At 41.1% G+C, this 21,979-nt stretch overlaps 2 long non-coding RNA genes across 2 annotated transcripts; one reads left to right on the forward strand and one right to left on the reverse strand.

The window, feature by feature from the left end:
- The first annotated feature begins 2,811 nt into the window (after positions 1 to 2,811).
- Positions 2,812 to 3,204, forward strand: LOC103635390 (uncharacterized). The gene is made up of 3 exons (XR_557356.3): positions 2,812 to 2,945; positions 3,019 to 3,094; positions 3,185 to 3,204. It is a non-coding gene; the product is annotated as an uncharacterized lncRNA (long non-coding RNA).
- A 15,371-nt stretch (positions 3,205 to 18,575) lies between these two features.
- Positions 18,576 to 20,474, reverse strand: LOC103635384 (uncharacterized). The gene is made up of 3 exons (XR_557350.4): positions 19,976 to 20,474; positions 19,229 to 19,904; positions 18,576 to 19,133 (listed from the first exon to the last, which is right to left on the reverse strand). It is a non-coding gene; the product is annotated as an uncharacterized lncRNA (long non-coding RNA).
- Between the last annotated feature and the right edge of the window lie 1,505 nt (positions 20,475 to 21,979).

The following is a 21,979-nucleotide window of genomic DNA, read 5'->3' on the forward strand; positions in this document are numbered from 1 at the left end:
TCCTATAAAAATTGAAGAAAACATGTTATCGAAGACTTAAACTAACACAAATTGTGTTTGTGGTTCATTATCCCGTTTCCCAAAGCCAATTGTGGCTAGGACAATACAAGGCTACCAGCTCAGACTCTATGTAGGCAAGTTGTCTAAACATGAAGGCTGAAACTTAGATAGGATTCTGTGGAAGTGGAACCGAATAGTTTTGGATGGCCCCTAAAAAATGGCAAGATATGGTATTTTACTCTTTTTATATTTTCTCCAATACTATTAATATAGTGTACTTATGTGCAAAAATAACACAATCATGTCCAAATTAATTGTACCATTCTAGAAAGGATACTGAAGCAAGATTATCACATGAGAATTTCGAGCACATTTCGGAAGGTGGTCGACCTCTAATGTATTGATCAATGTATTATGTCGAGCCCGGGTGTGGTGTGGCGCAGTGGGTTTCCCACCATCGGGTGCCTCCTCCACTCGTCCCTCCGCGGACTGCTGGTGTGTGCGCGGAGGTGGTTGAGCGACAGTCGCGGAGGATGCGGACGGGTGGATGACGCTGAGATGGCGCGAGCAGCGGAGCGGAGGATGCGAGCGGGCGGGCAGGAAGCGTGGGGCGAGGATGGCAGGGCACGACCATGGAGGATCCCTGGGATGCGCCTTCCGTCGAAGGTCAGCGAGGCGGGGGCGAGAGGATCCCTGGGATGCGCCTTCCATCGACCGAGCGTCGACGCGGGGCGAGAATGGCGGAGCGACCAAGAGTGGATTTCCCTTGCTGGATTTAGAGTTCAGCTACCTATGTTAAGTCAAAAAAAGGAAACCCAACGATCGTCAATCTCGTCATGTCTCTGCCGCACCTCAGTCTCCGCCGCACAGATCGGCATGCCACCGTGCGCCCTGGACTGCAGCCCCTGCACCTCCCTCCATCACCCTCGTCAATCCCGTCATGGAAGGCCCGTCCTCGCCTCCCCGCGCGCGGCGCCTCCCTGGATCTTCCCCACCATCCTCGCCTCTCGGCGCGCGGCGATTCCCTGGATCTTCCTCACTTCCCGTCAACAAAACAAAAGGAAACACAACGGCCTCTTACCATCTTTTTCCTCGCCTCCCGTTCCTCCTCCTACCTTGTACGGCGACTCCAAACAGCAAAAGTGAGGAGGAAGATAGTGGCACTGCATGTAATAAGCGCTCGTGGAAGAAGAAGCGGTGAAGCAGGCAGAGGGGTTCGAGGCTGTGGAGGCAAGGGCAAAGAACGACGACAAGTTTGGTCTCAGCTACCTTGACAACAAGTCTTCTTTTGGTCTGTCCGCGACATCTTCAACAGGGATCTCCTCAATAAAAAAAGGTGCTCATTGCCTTGCGCCTTTATTTTTTCTTGTATTCAGATTCCATTTTGACTTGCCAAGGTGTCGTGTTTTCCTTGCGTTTGGTTAGTTCTGTTTCAGCATGTGTGTGGTCCTCTGCTGCATGAAGCCAGCAACTTGTCTGGTTTTGAGCTCATGCTTCAAAATCGTTGGGTGTTTTTTGTGTGATACCCCCGGATTATATACGAAATCCGAGAATATATGTGTTCATATGTTATAGCCAAATCAAGCAGACTCAAAGAATATACTTATCACTTAGGTACGAAGTCACCTTCTAAACTGCAGCTAACAATTTAGAAACTAGGTGATTTATTTATTACTAGGTGATATGAAACAACTAAAGGGGGTTTCCATTTCCCGAGTAGGCCTGTACGTATATGAAACTAGGTGATTTATATTTATTAGTTTATTATGCATCTAACAATTTGCTATGCATGTTGGCTTACTATCCTAAATCGTCATTTATTTTTTCCACTAACATGGCAAAGCATGGACACTGGCCTACCTTACCTTATAAAATGTAGGTTTTTGTCCCGCGAGAATGGAATTTCTATCTGTAGGCTTGTGTCATAACAAGCCAAAAAAATCGGTGGCAACCGCAATAGTTCCGGAAGGTATTATAATTTCCGTAGTTCTGTATGGATTAATTTGTATTTTATTGTAATAACTAATTTTAGTTGTATCTCACGATTGTTTGCTCTAGACTATATTTGCACGCAGGGCGACCTTGCACTCATCGATTTTATTAAGGAAATCCCTTGTGCACCAAGGGTGGAAGTCGTGCTTATTGATGATGCCTTTGTTGAAAGAAAGTCGATGGAATGTTTATTTCAGCCGAATGCATATCTAGGTGACGAGGTAATCCATGCTTAGTTTTTAAATTTGGCGACCTTGTTATGTATAGATTTTTTTACTCATCTTGGTATTTTTAACCACAACTTACACACTTACAGGTTATAGACTGTTATATAAATTTGATAAAAGCTCAAAAGCATCTAAAGTGCCGATCTGGAGGTCGCGTTCACATAGAAAATGCTTTCCAGTTTAATTTCTTGAAGCGAGATGGCGATGTTGACATTAAAACAGAGGAGCTATATCCAATTGAAGACATGACACAAATATGTAGCGCTGAACGAAGGGTGTTACTTTACCTAGACCATGACATGGTACATATGAGTTTAAATCTAAACAAAACAGTTAGTGTTTACATGTATTTTATTCTTATGCAAGTATTTATAACTATTTTGTAGGTGTTTATTCCGATAAACATCCGAGAGACGCACTGGTATCTTGCCGTGATCCATGCAAGAAATATGGAGATACAAGTGCTCGATTCACTTGGTACTTTACAAGATCGTAAAGACCTCGCTGACTCTGTGAGTATGCACAAACTAAACAATTATAAATTCACTATTAACTTATCCCAATCTCTAATTTTGTTTTACAATATATAAAGATTAAAGGACTCCAAAGACAAATTGATATGATATCTCAACGTAAGGAGTTAAAAGACCACAGGTGGCCAAACCTCCAAGTTGCTTCTTGGCCGCTCAGAGAAATAGACATGGGATATGCAAAGCAGACAGATAGGTACGTCCTAAAATCTTCTTTACCTATTTTTTCATTCATACTAATCTTTATGTTGATATTAATGTATATGTAGCTCTTCATGTGGCCTCTTTCTTTTGAACTATATCGAATACTGGACAGGGGATGAACTGTCTGACAGTTTTACCCAGGTATATTATTACTACTACGACATATATGCACATCTACAGTCAGTGTTACATATATAATGCTAATATATAATAATTATTTCTTATTTGTAGGATGACATGTCACACTTTAGAAAGAAAATGGCTGCTATATTACTATCTTCAGAACTGAATAAGAGAAGGGGGTGTCTATTATACAAAAATGATAAAGAAGTTGACTCTGGAAGCCCATCGGATGTTGAGATATTAGAAAACCCAACAGATTCTAAGAAGAGGAAGCTACTCCACGTGCTTGATGATAACGAAGTAGTGTATGAAGATGAGGAAGGCCCTATTACTCAAGCAGACTTGCAAAAGTGGTTTGTTGATGATTGGGATAAAAGAACTCCTGTAAAAGTATCTAACGATGGGTGCACCAATGACTTTTTAATGGTTGGTCTTTCCACAAAGGACATGCCAGTGACCAAAGCCGATTCAATAGATGTTTTATGTGATTATATCATGACAATAGAAGACGATACGACACTAGAGTAAGTGCTCATTGATTTATCTATTTTATGTATATCAACTACTTAGATTCTTGATATAGACTTTCGTCATGCTACATTACAGGATGACATGGGTGCGAAGTTTCAATCCTTTTAAGATAGAAATATCTGTTAAAGACCTACAAAACATATTAACGATAAATAAAGATATGACTCTAAGATGTTTTGACATGGCTGTTCGGCTGCTTGCCAATAAAGAGTCATGTAGGCCGAAAGGAGAAATCATAAATAATAGAAAGCATTATATGGACATGCGTTTCTGGGTAAGTTTGTTTCCAATCATTAATCTATTAATATATAGTATCTACATCTAATCCTCATGTGGACATGTATATATACTCTCCAGAGAATGGTTGGTTTTGGTAAACTTCCAAAGTACCATCAGGATCCTACAGCAGAAGAGTTAGCCAAAACACTCGATTGTTGGCCATCAATGAATTATTATATCACGGGTTGTAGATATGTAAGTATGTGTTCATTTAAAATGTATTTATAAAGGACACTTCTTTGCAATCCTAATGACTGATATTTTGCAGGTTCTTATGCCGTGGAAATTCAACGGATGTCACGCCCTTTTCGTAATAGATCATGTTAAAAAGCATGTGACTTTTATCGACTTTACACCGACTCAAGATTGGTGTAAACACATGCCATACAAGAGGTTTGCGGAAGCGATTATCATGGCCTCAAAGAAATATAAGATTGCTTACAGCAAAAAACGTTCTGGATGGGCGGAGGATATCTTTAAGTGGGAACATACAATTCAGACTGGCGTTCCAATTGACTTAAGAGGGTATTTTCTTCGTACCACCTTCTCAGCAGTTTAAATTTTTTCTATGATAATCATTGTATAAAACATAGTTGCCTAAACATTATATATATATATATATATATATATATATATTATAGGTTTAATACCAGCTACCTCGTTCTACAAGCTATGGCCATGTGGGGGAATGACAGACGAATGAAATTTGTTGGGGTAAGTGTAGTATGTTCGTTCTATGTTCAAAACATATATTCCAGTTATCTCTTTTTACAATATAATATGTTTTGTTCTCTTATGTCTTTGTCTGTAGGATGCAAAGATTGTTCGAAGGAGCTTTGTGATTGATCTGTTAAGTTATGAGGATAATTCGTGCCGATATGCCATCCCTGCAAACATACAACAGAGACTTATCGATATCGCTAAAAAGGATTAGCTGATTAGTGTGATATTGATAATGTTTTCCACACGGATTTTGCATGTTATAGTGATGTTTGTCGTTCCGTATTAATGTTTCATACAAATCTTTTACTTCTGTCGCAACGCACGGACACATATCTATAACATACAACAGAGACATGTAAGTTATCGTGTTATAATTCGGTTCCGTTGCAACGCACGGGCACCCTACTAGTATATATATAAGATTGCATGAAGTATTGTGTATAATGAATATATAATATCAATGTAATAAGCAAATAATATTTTGTAGGATTCGCATAACACCAGGACTGGATGTGAACATGCATTAACAATAATAACAACTGGTAACCAGGTACATATTAAAATAATATTGTTTATTTGTCTAAAATGAAAATATAATTTTATGCTGCATGTAAATGTTGATGTATTTGGGTTGGGCTTTAAAGGAGGACAACATGAGATTTTCACATGAGGTTGGTGATACAAGTTCTCCGTGTCACGTAGCACATGAACAAATGGAAAATATTGCTGCATCGTCAGAAGCTAAAAAGGTGAGCATTGATAAATGATTTTACTGATTGGTATAAATATATGTAAATATGCCTATACTAAATAGTAACGTCTATTATTATGCAGAGGTTGGATTTTAATGTGGATGTTATAAATCTGAGTATGCCGGATCGTGCAAGACCAAAGGGACGGACAATCAAAAATTCAGAAGATAGGATTATGAGACTAGGTGCGAAAGGAGAGAAAAAGAAGAATAGGAGATGCCATTTGTGTGGAATAGCAGATGGGCATAACAGCAGAACATGTCTGTCTGTGGAAGAGAACAAGGCAAGGCTAGCAAAACTGTCTAATCGAAAGAGAGGACGGCCAGCCGGATCAAGACTAAACAATAAAACAACTGCTCCACAGTGGAATGAAACATCGACTGCAAAAAAACATCGTATTGATGAAGAAGTGGAAAATGAAGAAGCCGATGAGCATATGGATTTGGGCGAATAATTTGAAGTGTGACTAACGAGTGGTCGATTTAGAAGAAACTTGTAATATCACAATGACTTATGCTTTATTTTGTTCGAAATTCAGTAGTTTGCATGAAAGGGTTATATAATGCGTAGATATAAAACTATAAAATGCTGCGTAAATATAGACAATTACACAAATTATGTAACTGAATATGCACAACAAATTGGCATTGAATGTTTAGCAATCGGAAGGTCTGGACATTAATGTTATATAAAACTGTATACACTTAACAATACTAATCTAATGGGAGTGCATACGTCGGTTTCACACTTCAAATACAACAAATAGGATATAGCATAAACACTTGTTACGATTAGCATAATTAGCGTGAAAAATGTATAAAAGATGAACCTAGTGTATATAAAATAAGGAAGTATATATTATGCATAAAACTTGAATATTGAAACAATATGATAATACAAAAAGCCAAACCTTGGAAGCAAAAAGATTAACCAACTCACAAACTGGAGATGAACTAACATAGAATTTGTTAACAGATAACATAAATAGCCATTCTGGTAACAATTATGTTTGACACACTTCAGATAAAAACTGATGCGAAGTAGCATAGACATTAGCCACATTGAACATAAGTGGCACACAGAGTATCAAACACATTATCAGAGGCCTGACATAAGTGACTTAACAAGTAACATAAACAGTTTAGTTCATCGCACAGGGAATCATGTTCAGCTATGCTATCTAAGTATTGGCTTTCAAACCGCGGCGTCTCCTTGGAGAATACTTGAAAGGCAGCAGTTCTGCAGGAAGGGGGGCAACCATGTTGTTGCGATGAAAGGTAAGGTAATGCAGAACAAAGGCACGTTGGTCCAATGGTTCATCCTGAAATAGCCATAATATCAATTTAATGGTAGAATAAAATCTGAAGGAGTAATATATGCAAGATTAGAAAACTAATTTAGTGACATACCGGAGTATAAAATTCTGATAAGTCGCCATCATCAAAATCGTAGTAGTGGAGGAAGTTTGCGACAAAAAAACCACAATCATTTGACCCTGGTGTCATGGTTGGACAATTGGGAAGAAGCCCAATCTTGTAGTTGCCAAACTTTGGTACAGTTGACTCAGGTCGAGCTTCATGTAAGGCAATGCTAAGTCTTCTCATTATTAGTCTGGACCAAGGTATCTTCGTTCCATTTATCATCATTTGATCATTATGGATTTGTTTCCATGTAGTGCCTCCAAGCAATGTACCATAAGGGTTTGAATCTAAGATGTCTATTCGACGACGTTCAAAATTGATTGCATAAAGGGTCCAGTGGCCTCGGCGTAGCATAGGAACCAGGATCTGTTAAATATATATGTAAAATTATGAATGATTTATACTATGCATATGAAAAATTAAAACTAATACAACATAAAACTAGTAACCAAAAGTACACTCTAACATTTGTACAAATGAAACGGATTAGAACTCACCAATTTAATCTGGTTAAGAACATCATCTGAAGGTAGAGTCGGTTCAAGATGTTCTTTAAGAAGTGATGTTGTGAAGGGCTGTGGATTTGAACTGTGTTGTTCAAACTCCTCAATATTCAAAACGGTCTGGACAAAGAAAATAACTTGATTGGTATTATATATTTATAAAGTAAGTGTTGCAATAAGATACAAAGTTGTGGAGAAACAATTACCCCAACGTTGATGTTCAGTATTAGAGTGTTGATTATAGAATCTGGATTGTATAATACATCATCCTGACGAATACAGTCGATAAATCCCTGCATGAAAATATTCTCAAGACATTTGTTGGGACCAAACGACTGGACAACATCAATGACAGACCCTCCAAATCCTCCAAAATTAATGATAGACCTGGGGAAAAAAATTTGATTTAAATCCTTCTAATTATACTTAATTGGAATTTGAATAACGAATACATACATGCTCGGATCTAGTTTTCCTGACAAAATAAACTTAAGCAGGTTGCGAGCACAGTCTTCACGTGACACGTGTGGATGTTCAGCAACTGCAGCTTTACAGGAACTATCCTTTGCAACCAGGTCAGTAGTTGCCTAATATATGAATAAATGTTAGTAAACAGTTGCATAAATATGTATGTATTATTGTATAAATAGGAAAAAGATGAAAATTACAACATGTATTACATATGTCAATGGGGTTTTATCGAACAGAGGTGCACCAGATACAGGAGTATCATGTGTAACAGATTTTTGTCCTTCCTGTAACCAATAAATTTATTAATATAAACGTAATGAAACATAGGGAAAAATTAATATTAGCATAATATGATGAAGGTGTAAATACTTACACTATTTATATTTGGTGTTAACTTAGGATCAGCATGCTTGTCTGTTGTGGGGGCCTGGGAAGTTAAAAAAAATAAAGCATGCATATATATTAATGTTACTTGCATACATTGTAAATGAAATAATGATAATAATGATATAAGGAAGTCAAACATTAGATTTTGGAGTCTTGTCAAAAATAGGATCATCCATAGCTTCAGCTTTTTTGCAGACGTTCCCACTGACAATCTATAATGGAAACAACTGAGATTTGAATAAACGGTAACTTGTATGCAGAATAGAATATATGCACAGTATATATAGTTTGTATGAGAAAACTTACATCATCTGATACTTTGATATGATCAGTAGGAACATGGCTTTCCTGATCATGTTGTTGTTTATCAGGTGTTGGAACAGTTGGTGTGGATACTGGATCATTTGTTGGAGGCATTGAGGGAGTGGGGGGTTATCTACATTTGGAACATATAATAATATATTAGTTGTTACTGAATATAACAGCATTATAAATGTATCGTTATAAAAAATGGTTTAAAATACAAATTTGCAAACTACATCAGTATACTATCAGGATGCATAAATAGAATACAGTTTTCATAAATGAAATACACTAGAAAAATATGTTGCTGCTTGTATGAGTATAAATTAATATATATAATAGTTTCTGGAAATAATTCGTGAACTTGATTAGTTTAAAAAAAATAAACATAAATACTAAAACCTTCTGGCTGTGAATCGCGCTGCGTTGCAGCTCTCAAAACTTCATCGATCATTTCACCAAATGTTTCAGAGAGTTCAATCTGCTTCGAAACAATCATCTGATGGCTCAGCTGTAGGGAATCACAGTATTTATCCACCTCTTTGTCATGAGCATCAAACAATGATTGAAACATTGGACGCTGCTGGGAGGGCAAACATTGCAACTTGTTGCCAATCAAATTCTTGATACGTGGCACATATATGTTGAAAACGGCAGAAGCAGGCCGTTCTGGAGCAATGACGTAACACGTTTCTGAACGGCTACGAAACTGTATAAAATCAAATAGAATAGTTAGCAGTAATAATATTTTAACATATGCATAACAGGACAAAAAAATTGTTTGTGTCTAACCTCTGCATATCCGAATGGTTCACCAGTTTTACGGGGGGGGGGGGGGGGGGGGGCGTCTGTCACCCCGAGCCAACTCTCTTATGGTCTCATTATCAAAAAACTTAATGTGTGGAGTACCATATTTGTTATCCGGAGCAGCAGGGTGATGTAGGTGATCAAGATAGTAAATCTGAAAATAAGGAATGCACAAATATATAAAATTAGTACATAACAAATATTTGCATACCATATATATGCACAGTAAACAAGAGAAAATTACTTACTAAAACAATGAGTGAGCATCCATATATTGTTGCTGTGATGTTTGTTTTGTTCCTTTTATGCCAACGTGCGGCAGCATCGCACAAATCCGTGTAAACTAGTTGACACCAGTCAATATCAGCCATTCGGGCCATGTTTGAAGTCATGAGTACCTCATTGTTTGTAATGCCCCAAGAAGCAGAAGGAAACAGAAGTCGATTGAATAGAATGAGAAAAAACATCTAATTGATAGCTCATCATCGTTGCCAAGCACTATCTTTTCTTGAAGCTTGACAACATCAAATTCTTCTTTACAGACATTGAGATGACGTCTCAGATTAGCAGCAGCATCGATTTCACCGTACCAATCAGTAAACTCTCTACCTCCTCCGGCACATGGCAACCCCAAAATCAGATGAACCGTATCTTTTGTTATCTTAAGTTCTTTGCCAGCCCCTGGGCGTATGGTCATGTCATTTGGATCTAATTTGTCCATCAACCACCTGATAAGTGATCTGCTCTCCAATGCATCAGTTCGCAAATCAAATATGCTAGAAAATCCCAACCTAGCGACGGCATCACGCTGCCGATCGCTCATTATCCATGATGATACAATAACATCAAAGGGAATGCATCGGATATTCAATTTCTGGAAGCATAAATGAATATGCATTAATACAGAAAGTATATATATAGGTAGAACTAATGATACTATATTTATTACAGGCTTGTAAATAACTAGTCTACAACACTAAAAAAGTAAACACCATATTTGTTGATAATAATATACATAAATGTAAAGTGGGGGAAAATTCAAAATTGATTGGGCACCATGATTAACACATGAATAAACATAAAATATATAAATATTACCTGTGATTTGACAGGAGACTTCTTTTTAGGAGAGTTTTTTTTGCAATGATATTATACTTTGGGCTTCTTTTCACGGTCGGAACTTGAGGAGAAGGTACTTTTAACTTCTTTGAGCTGATTTGGTCTGGAGGAGAAGGTGATGCAGATCTGAATTGACGCTTTAACGATGGAGCATCCATGAAGTCGTCGTCAGAGAGAGCGGCTGGAGCAGGAGGTTTTCTTTTTAAACGACAAGCTAAAGCCTTTCTGCGAACACGATGGATTGGGGCTGGCTGTGGCTCATTCTGTTCCTGATTTTGAGGAATATCATCTTGGTGAGCTGAGCTGCTGGATCTTGTACGTCTGGAAATGTCAATTGAAAAAACCTCCTGACTGGATTCAATAGTTAATCTTTTTGGATTACTGGGCGGGCGATCAACAGACTTTATGACTAAATACTGAATAAATCTGTAGAAAAAGGAAGTTGTTTTTAAATACTTTGATTTATGCAAGAATATATGCCAGAAAAAAACTAATTTTTACTATAACTATCTGAAATGCATACTATATAATGCTAAATGGAATTACATGACTTAAACTACCTTTTACATTTATGCGAGATCATTTAATGAGCAATTGTTATATACAAGCATAAAGATTGATTTAATATTTCATATAATTGTAAATGGATCAGGCTAAAATAAGAGCCTTTATGCATCAACTAACTATACAACATATTTTAATAACTGGTTCGTAGTAATAAAAACATTTAGCTCAAATAACATGAATATTTAAATAACATTTGCTTAAATAACAGCATCTGTATGTATTTATATATAATGAACAGGAGTGTAAACTAATTATGCAAGTAAATAGAACAATTCAAATATGCTTAATATATGTTCACAAACTTGTGTATGAATGAGCATACACATTACTGCCAATATGCATATATATCAAATCCAATGGGTATATTTTATATATAATAAAACAGATGTGTACACAAAATGATTTAATTGAATGGGCATAAAAAGTAATGAGGATATGCATATAAATGATATACAATAAGCATATTAGATAATTAAATGGGTGTGAAAACAAATCGTTAGAGTAAATGTGCATAAAGAATACTGACTATATGCATGTATAATAAAACAAATGTTTGAACAAATGACTCAAGTGAATGTGCATAAACAGTACTGAGGATATGCATATATATCAAATACAAATAAGCATATTTGACAATAAAATATATGTGAAAACAAATCATTAAAGTAAATGTGCATAAAGAGTACTGACTATATGCATATATAATAAACCAAATATGTAAACAAATGACTCAGGTGAATGTGCATAAACAGAACTGAAGATATGCATATATATTACATACAAACAGCATATATATGTTACTTGGGTTGTATAAAAATACTATCTGCTAACTAATCAGTAAATACCTAATCCACAGCCTTTGCCTAAATACAGAATGTCGGGCGATAATAGGAATACAGAATAAATACACATACCCTAATATCGGGGCTCCTAAACAAAAAACAGATGTAATGCGCGATGCAATGACCCGATTATAGTGATGTATAAGCGGATACAAATCACACATTTAGCTGGATAATAAGGGTTACCATCAAATCCACTTCAAATCGACCGATAGGGCTCAAAAAATCGACGGCAAACTCGGAGTATTTCAATGTTGGATTACCTGGAACTTCTTGAATCGGCTCCAATGTTGGGAGATTGAAGGATGTAAGGAGTAATGGAATGGCGCTGGATTGGAGCGGCGGTGGATTGGCGCTGCGCTGGTTTGGAGGCGCTGAAATCGCCTGGGGAGTCGCCTCCCACGAAAGGAAAATCTGCGCGGCTGGGGTTTTCTTCAAATGGACGCTGGTTTATCTCCGTTGAATGCGCGAGTACGGTTTTAGAAACATGAAACGTGGGAGAGTGGCTGGTTGACGGGGGTAACGGCGCCGTGACTATGCCCAGTTGACTCGGTGTGGTTCAACCAAAATGCCCATATTGACTAGCCTGGGCTTCCTTTATTATTGGAAGCCCAGGGCTCTTAATATATATATATATATATATTTAAAATCTTAAAAATATTTTAAATAACATATTTTAAATTAGTAAAATAGATATATCACTAATATAATATAGAAAATAGATTATTTTTTATAGTAATATCAAATAACATAAATTGATTGTCTACTCGGTACTAATATTATATGTTAATTAATATTTTATGTAACAATTTGTTGTTAGGACGAGCCACGAGCTAGCTCGCGAGCTGCACCGAGCCGAGCCGAGCTGGCTCGCTCTTTTCATGAGCCGCAAAAACAGGCTTGGCTCAGGCTCGTTCTGTGCGTCGAGCCGGACCGAGCCGAGCCGAGCTGCTGCGAGCCCCGAGCTCGAGCTTTTTTTCCAGCCCTATTTACGGGCGTAATCTGAGTCTTAGGAATCTTTACACCGAGGCCCCTGGATTTTTGTTTAATCATGTGCGCAATCCAGTGAGTAGAAAAGAAGAATAAAGTCAATATAAAAAATGATTATGACATTAAAATAATCCTAGAAAATCAATTAAATCATAGTAAATTCATTTTTATTCCTTTTTAATCCATTCTAGTTTCTATAATTTTGTATTAATATTGTCGATCACTTGGTAACACTGTTTTAACATGAAAACCATATTAGATATGATCACTCAATTAATTTTGTACCAAACACTTAAGAACTTCGGAAATTCATAACTCGATAACAGTAACTCCGAATTCAGTGATTCTTGTTCCTACGATCTCGTTTCGATGCATAGATTATTATTATGTATTTTATATTTATGTTTAGTGTGATGTTAATTTCTGCTATATCATGTTTATTTGTACTGTTGCAAGTAGACGAGCAAGCCACAGAGGATCCGGGTGTTCAGCAGGTAGAAGTTGCTGAGCAAGAGCTCATTGAAGGCAAGTTGTGCCCTTGACCACTTTTATTTACCCAATAATGTTCTCTATAATCATTCTATCATGTATAGGCTTAATTTTGATGGAACCCAATAGGTCACCTGGTCTGGTTATCTTTTCATCTTGTTTACCCCTGAATTTTTGGGTAGTCATTGCTATTGCTATATATGATTTTGGGTGTTGAGATAACTATTACACTTGATCATTCTTTATTACTGTTCTATTTTTGTTCATAATAAGACAACTATGTTAATTGGAACATCGAGCTTAACTTGAGAAACACGTGCCACCACAAGGGAGGAATGGGACGCCCTTGGCTGACTAACTAGGAAAGCTAGTGGAGGACTACCTTACCCGAAAGGGGCAAGGGCTATAGGGGAGTAGGCGTGTAGGGAGGTTCTCGGGTTGATTTTGCTGCGATGGCGGTCAGACAGGGATTCCTGCATTGCTCTTCCTAGAAACTATAGCGGGTTTTCTGAAGCTAATGGAACTTTGTAAAGGCCTCGTAGTGGATCCCTAGCCATTCACCTCAGCAGTGTCTAAGGGCCTTGCAAACCTAAGCTAGACGGGATACACGACTTGTGGGTATAGGGTACAACCTCTGCAGAGTGTAAAACTGGTATACTAGCCGTGCTCGCGGTCATGAGCAGCTCAAGACTCTTGCATGATTAATTTATGAAATTAAATTCAATTTGTCATTTGCATCACATTGGGATTTATTATTAATTTTGATCCATTATTACTCTGGTTTGGTATCTACTTACATTTACTAACTACTAATAAAACTTGACCAACTTATTAAAAGCAATGCTCAGCTTTAACCCTTATTTGTTGATCAGTCTTACACTTCACATGAGCTCCCACCTTTGGAGAGTTCATGCACATTATCCCCCACAACTTGTTGAGCTATGATCTTTTGTGAGCTCACCCTTGTGATATATAAACCCTCCCACACACAGGAGAAGAACAGGTGGTCCAGGAGGAGCCATACAATGAGGAGTACGAGTTGATCTAGGTGGCGTCTCCCAGTCAGCTTGATGGCGCCAAGAAATAATATTTAGTTTGCTTTATTGATATCATTTATTTTTGTAAGACTTCTGCTATGTAATAATGATACTTGTGACATTTATCTCTATACACTTTGTTATTATATGTGATGTTCTTCGTTGCCGCACATATGAGACGCACCCGACTTTATTCCCTTAAATCTGGGTGTGAAATGTTGCTTGGTTGTGCTTTCTTCATCTCTTTCTAAACTCTCTAAGTGATTTGTAAAGCTAGCAAGAGACACCTAAGTATGTGGTGATTCTTGCGGGGTCTTTGTGACCCTTGAGATTAAGAAGAAGTACTCAACCGGTCTAGGTGATCAATTGAGAGAGGGAAAGGGTTGAAAAGACTCAGCCTCCGTGGCCCCCTCAACGGGGAGTAGATTCATTGGAACCGAACCTCGGGAAACAAATCGTCATGTTCATTTGTGTTGATCACCACCATTCGATTTATTTCTTCACTCTCCCCTCTCTATAAAAGTTCTCTTGCTCATAATCCTTTTGAGTTAGCTCCCAAAGTTATCTGCATTGATTGAGCAACTCATAGCAAGAAGAACTCTCTTCTGCACTCCGTATTCATTATTATTTGTTTCTAGTCCTAACCCTAGGTAAAGTACGTGTTCAAAGTTTACAATTTACAGGTTTCGCCTATTCACCCCCTCTAAGCGACTTTCAAAATCATACCTTGCTTTTACATTTGCATCTCTTTAAGCCTTAGCCCATATTCAGACAAAACAATATGTGTTGAGCATCTAATCACCAAAACATAATAGAAATGGCCAAAGGGCACATTTCCCTTTCAGTATTACACGCGACAAACACATTTGCCGGCTCAAGCCCTCTAGACCATTCCCATTATCTGGCATTTGCGATTTGGGGACTAGACTTGGTCGGGCCTTTCAAGAAAGCGGCCAGGGGCTGCACCCACCTGCTTGTGGTGGTGGACACGTTCACTAAATGGATTGAGGCCAGACTTGTTGCCAAGATCACATCGTCGGAGGCCGCCTCCTTTTTCAGCGACATCGTCTACCATTTTGGGGTGCCCAAGTCTGACTCCATCATCATTGACAATGGAACCCAGTTTATCGGAGAGCCGTCCCTACAGTTTTGCGATGATTTCAACATCCGTGTCGACAAGGCCGCGGTGGCGCACCCGGAAGCCAATGGATAGGGCGAGCGAGCAAATAGCCTAATCCTACAGAGCCTCAAACCGCGGATTTTCGACAAGCTGAAAAAATCCACCGGACGGTGGCCGACCTAGCTACCAGCGGTACTCTAGAGCCATCGGACCACATCGTCCAGAGCGTTAGGCTGCACGCCTTTCTTCCTGGCATTTGGCACGGAAGCCATGTTAACATCAAAGATAGAATATGGTTCCCCGAGGACCGAGGCTTACCATGACGCGCGAGCGACCACTGACGCACACCTCGCAGTCGACCTACTCGATAGAGAACACAACTCAGTCGTGGTTTGCTCCGCCAAGTATCAACAAGACCTGCGACGCTACCATGACCGATAGGTGCACGCTAGATCGTTCAACGTTGGAGACCTAGTGCAATAAAGGGTGATGACCACCAAGGACAAACATAAGCTCTCGCCTCCATGGGAGAGGCCCTACATCATCGCCAAGATCATGCGTCTCAGAGCCTGCCAACTCAAGGACAACGATGGCAACCTAATTTCTAATGCATGGAACATCGAAAACCTGAGGAGGTTCTACGCCTGAGCCGTCGTACTCAGTCAATTTCGTCGTCGCACAAAGGAAAGCGGAACACGCCAACCTAATCGTCGTATCCCGCTCGGGGGCTGGAGGACAGGTACCCAAGATTCACAGTCCGCTACAAGACATCCTCATCCAAAAGGACCACAACATCAAAGGAACCGATCACAAGGCGTCATAAATAACACAACGTTCAAACATCCACCCATCCAGTTAGAAGGTTTGCTACAAAACATCAAAACAAGAAAAGAACATAACCCTTAGGCACTGGGAGGCGGCACCGGGCTCAGAGGCCCCCTTAGAAGCATCTTCACGTCAACCCGGCTGGCAAGTGAGCAGGCGTGAGGGTGCACTTGTTCTTCAATAGCAACCAAATCTTTGTCGCTCTGGCCAGTGACGAACCCCTTCGCGATCATGCATGTGTCAATCTCGTTGAAATGGGATACCATCTGGCCCAAGGCTAGGCTACCCCCATGGAACGCCCCTTCGAAGACCACACGTTCCACGTGACCAGGAAGTGCCCGTAGCCGGTCAAGTAGAGGCGTCTAGGCTCATGGTGGAGGAGCGAGGTGGTCGTACACCTCACTCGTAGGTAGGTGCAGCTCTTGCAGTTCGGCACCGCACTCCTTCAGTGAGATTTGCACTTGAGCCTACGCGACAATGGCACCGCCGCACACAATTGAGAGCTTGCGTGCTTCATACTCTACCGCCTTCTTTGCCTCCTCGACTACCTTCGTAGCGTAGTGAGCCTCGAAAACTCCTTCTGAAGATCTATTGGAGACAAACCGTGGAAGCGACCATTAGCACCAAAGACCAAACAAAAGCATGACCCAAACAAAGGGTGCCTACCTGTAACGCCCTGAATTTGAGGGTATAAAATTTCTTCTCCAATATTCACCAAATTCAGGCATTACCTTCTTTCTCTCTTTCTTTTCTGCTCCTTCCTCCCATTTTCAAAGTAATATTGAGATTTATGTCCGTGCCATGTGTAAGCAAAACCCTAAGGTGATATCGTTGTTGCATCATGTTGGAGCATATTTATTTTTGTTTGATGTCATGCTTAGGTGTGCATCCAATTAATTTAGGGTTCTATTCGATAAGTAAATTTAATTATAAAGAAGCGAGGATGATTAATTAAAGGAAGGAAGAGGAGAAGTGGCCTGACGTGTGGCCCCACGCGGCCTAGCCCCCCCCCCCATGCGCGCCCAACCACCCTCCCCCTCCTCTCCCACACACCCATGATCTAGGTCATGTGTCTGTATAATTGATATGTTTCATTGTGTGGTGTATTTTTTCTTTCTATGTTAAGAATGTGGAATGTATGTTTGCACTCGTATAGATAATAGTACGTTGGCGGAGTTTGAGGAAGTTGCAGGAGAGGACCCTAAGCAGCAGCTGGTTGGTGAAGGCAAGTGTCCTCTGACCTATCTATGTCCTACTCATTTTATAATTCATCTCCCCCTAATTTACATAATTTGTACCTAAGGATTTACTAATCTTTTGTTTATCTTTTCCTTGATCACCTAATTGGGTTGGATTATATCTGGATTAGCTTTATGCTAGTGCTCTAATCTAATCAATGAACATGGTGAGACTATTTATGATACGACATTTACTTCTGGATATGGTTATGGCATTGTGATACTTAAGGGGGATCGAGCTGTTTCTTGAGTGCCTCTCTGTAAGGACTTGTTCATTGGATGACCACCCAGGATAAAAGTACAACCATGAGGGTGGAATGCGACGCCCTTATCTAATTAATTAGAGGAACTAAGGTGTAGTTTGCTTCGTCGTCGTGCCGTCAATGGGGCTCAGTGTACGAGGCTCGCTCTGCCAAGGTTGGTTTGCCCCTTGGGGAGGAGTGCGATACATTTACGAAACCTAACGGGTGACTGTATCTGCGAGTAATCTTTGTAAAGGCTTCGTAGTGAATCTATAGCCACTCACCTCGAGAGTGAACAAGGGTCTTGCAAACCTCGTGGGTAAAGTGTGTGACATCTACAGAGGGCTAGAAACTGATATATCAGTCGTGCTCACGGTTGTGAGCGACCTTGAGAGCTCCTTTGATTACAGATACTCTGAGTACGGATGATGATGAGGAGGAGGATAATGGTTATAATGGTGATGATTATGGATTCCGGTATTCTTTCCATTTAGAGGGAGCATCTTTGGGTCAATAACTTGGGATTGTTGCTAAAACTTGGCTCCCTACTAGTAATAATTATCTAACCAACTAAAAACAAATGCTCTGAGCTTCACCCCACATATAGCTAGTCCACTTTAGCCAAACGAGATATTTACTGAGTACGTTGATGTGTACTCACCCTTAATTAAAACACTAAAACACCAGGTTGTCCGCATTGCAACCCCTACTAAGGAGAAGATGAAGGCATAGCGGAGGACTTTCAGGAGTTTCAAGACTATGATAAGTTCTAGGTGTGGGTTAGCGACAAACCCGCAGTCGGCTGCCTGTGAAGGCCGTATTTTACTACGATTCGTATTCACACTTTGATCTATGTTCAAGACTTTTGTACTTTGATATATGTTCAAGACTATGTGGATGTCTCGTACATCATGATGTAATCAAATTAATACATTTTACGTTATTATCTGAGCACTGTGTGATGACGTCCAGTTATGTAATCAATGTGTCTATAAAATTCTGATTCTGGCACGTACATGGTTCGCATTCAGTTTACTTTTTAAAATCGGGTGTGACACTACCTCCAACCACCCCTGCTCTCGCTGAAGGTCCAAGTTCACCTCCTCCAAGCGAGCGTTTGTCGCCCGCAGGGACCATCGGCGTCCTCGACCTGCAAGCTCGCCTCGCGTAGATCTCACCGAAGATGGGCCTCTCCCCACGAAGTTGTCTGACATCGTTACACGCCGCATCGCGCCCCGAGTGAAGGCATGTTGCCTCACTCTCGAGACGCTCGGCCTTGGCTTGAAGGGTGGAGACTGGAGAGCTGGTGGTCCCTCTTCTCCCAGCGGGCGATCTGCGGCCGCAGCCTCTCCACCTCCTGCTAGGTGGCCCGCAGCGCCTCCCTCCTAGACGATGACCGAGAATAAACAAGCTACGAAGAATAGCCTGATGATCAGAATTGACCACAACAACAAAAACTCGAACAAAAAGCCTGAACAAAGAAAACAGGTAGTGAGGGGGACCTACCTGGCCGTGTGGGATGATGTCAAGTGTCATGGACGAACGAGCGATTGAAACTGCCAGACCAAAATAGTGGAGAAAACGCTCCACCAACTATAGGCTCCTGTCAGCCTGGTCAAAAGCTGCCTCAATCAGGTGCCACTCCTTCGCCTACATTTCCTCCCCCTTCGAGCCATCAAGGATGAACATGGGAAGGTTTCCATGGCCACTCCAGAAGCCGAAAGGGGAGGCGTTGACAGCACACGCGAGGAGGAGACAACAGGAGGTGGCAGCGACGGAGCCCGAGGCATGAGTCATGACGGACGCCGCAGCTACCACCGCCGTAGCGCCCAAAGACAGCAACAGCGGTGGTAGGGAAACAACCGTCGAACCCACCGTGGGAGGGGCACCAGCAGTGATAGCTGTGTCACGGGAACCACCTCGAGGTCAGGCAAGAACTCCTGTATCTCTGGAACAGGGACGCCGACAGTATGCTCCCAACACTTCCCGGACAATGGAGGTCGCCGATGCACCCACGTCAGCAGCAGCGGACGTCGAGGCTGCAGGCAAGACGACCGGGACGGCCGAGAGAGTCACCCTGGCAGATGTATGGCAGATGTAGGAGGGGGAGGATTTGAGAGGCCGATGCGCCCCCTTCGCCGCAAGGGCAGCAGCCTTCACTGTCTTCCCCGGAACATACGCTCTGACAAAATAAACATAATCAGGGCAACGAACAGGGGCGAGTAATAAGGAAACAAACAAATGATGGCATACCGGGAAGAGAGCGTCCCGGTGAATACACTCCACCGCGTCCGGGAGGCTCCGGCGTCCGGCGCCGGAGGAGGTGGAGTGGGCGCGATTGGTGGCAAAACCTCCTCGTGACGCGTCGCATGATCAGCTGGCACAGAAGGAGGCGACACGGTCTCGTGAACTGCCAATGTGGGGGAGTGGAAGACAGCCCAGCCGCCTCCAATGTCCTTTCGCGGGGGCCATCGACAAGGTCGTTAGGGCAACAGGTGTCGTGGTGGCATCACCCTCCAGGGGAGGCCGGGAGGGCAATGGAGCTCGCCTCAGCGTCATCAGGGTGGGAGGAGATGCCCATAGACGAAGGGTTCCCCGCTCCAACGGAGGCCATAAAGGTCATGTCATCTACATCCGTGGACGGGGTGATGCTCTCCCCTGGCCTGGCATGAGCAAGACCACTGCTTCATCTGCCTCCCACTTCCGTTTCTTCTTCGCTTTGATGGCGGCGTCCTCAAGAAGAGGGGGCAGAGAAACCGTGACATTCCCAAGCCCCAACAGAGACGCACGAATGCACGATGGTGAAACATCGAACAAAGCCGAAGAGAGAAAAAGAAGAATCTAAGACTCACCAGGTCACTCAACCTCCCATGGTTGAAAAGCAGGGGCCATTTTCGTCCATAAAGTCTGACGTCACATTTGTCGTGACGATAAGTACGCGGGCCACGACTTCATATTGGATCTTTTATGGACTTGACCTATTTATTTAATAAATTCTATGGTGTATAGTGATATAGAATACCAATAGTACCATATTGAAAGTCCAAGGGTCTCTGGCTTGACCTATATGGTGAGAATTATTCCATTTAATTTGAGAAGTCAAAAACGGTCAAGGACGTGCCACACGCTCACGCGCGCGCCGCCGCCTGGGCCGGGCGTGGCATGGCGTTGGCAGGCGGCGGGCGTGGTGTGGTTTTTGTGTTAATTTGAGAAGTCAAGAAACGGCCAAGAACGTGCCACACGCTCACGCGCGCGCCGCCGCCTGGGCCGGGCGTGGCAGACGACGGGCGTGGTGTGGTTGTGTTAATTTTTAGCATTTATTAACCGCGGGAGTTTCGCTTCTCCTTCAGCTTCCCTCTGCGAGAGGTTAAGTAGGGGAGAACCCATGTCACTTGGTACACGAGAGAACAGAACCTTCAGAGTCACAGTCCAGCCGCAAGTGAGGGTATTTCCATCTCGTGACTCTGCGCGCACAGAGAGCGAGAGGGCAGGTGCCTCCGAATTCCTTGCCATTCGAGACCTTGCACAGGGGATCAACAATTAGGTTTTTGGGGAGCGTCTACGCGACTGCCCAAAACATCTTCTTCCTGACGACATGACAAGAGAAGCTGGACAAAGATCTGGATCCTCAGAGCGCATAGGAGGTTATGATCAATTTATCTCCTTACTGTTTTGCGTTCTACAGATTATATATGTTTCATATATTCATCTATGTTGTTTCATATGTAGCAATGATTTTATCTTATATGTTATGTCTTATTATAATATATTATATCTGTTTGTTTTAATTTTTCAGTCATCCTGTTTATATTGCTATCTGTTTATTTTCAATTGTTCCGTCAGTTTACATGCTTATTATATTTATATGATTTATATGCTTCATAAGATTTATGTTCTCATGATCCATATTGTTATGAATATATTTGAGATCACGATTTCTATGGTTAATTATCTTTTATATGTCATCATCATAATGTTAATTTATGGAATTAAAATGATATGGAAAATGCCTATATTTCTAACAATCGAAAAACCTAATTTTAGGCATTTTTCTGTCAGAGGTTTTGCTGCTGTGCTAAAGCCTGATCCTTTTGATGGTAAAAACTTCTTGATCTGGAAAGCTAAAATGGAATTGTGGCTTACTGCAATGTCTTGTTTTCATGTCGATGAGGGCAAGCCTGTCAACTTACCTCCTGAGGATGAGGCTAAGTTTAAGGCTGAAGACAACCTCTTTCGAGGAGCAGTAATTAGCGCACT

Source organism: Zea mays, chromosome 8, assembly GCF_902167145.1.
Source record: "Zea mays cultivar B73 chromosome 8, Zm-B73-REFERENCE-NAM-5.0, whole genome shotgun sequence".
NCBI classification, from domain to species: Eukaryota; Viridiplantae; Streptophyta; class Magnoliopsida; order Poales; family Poaceae; genus Zea; species Zea mays.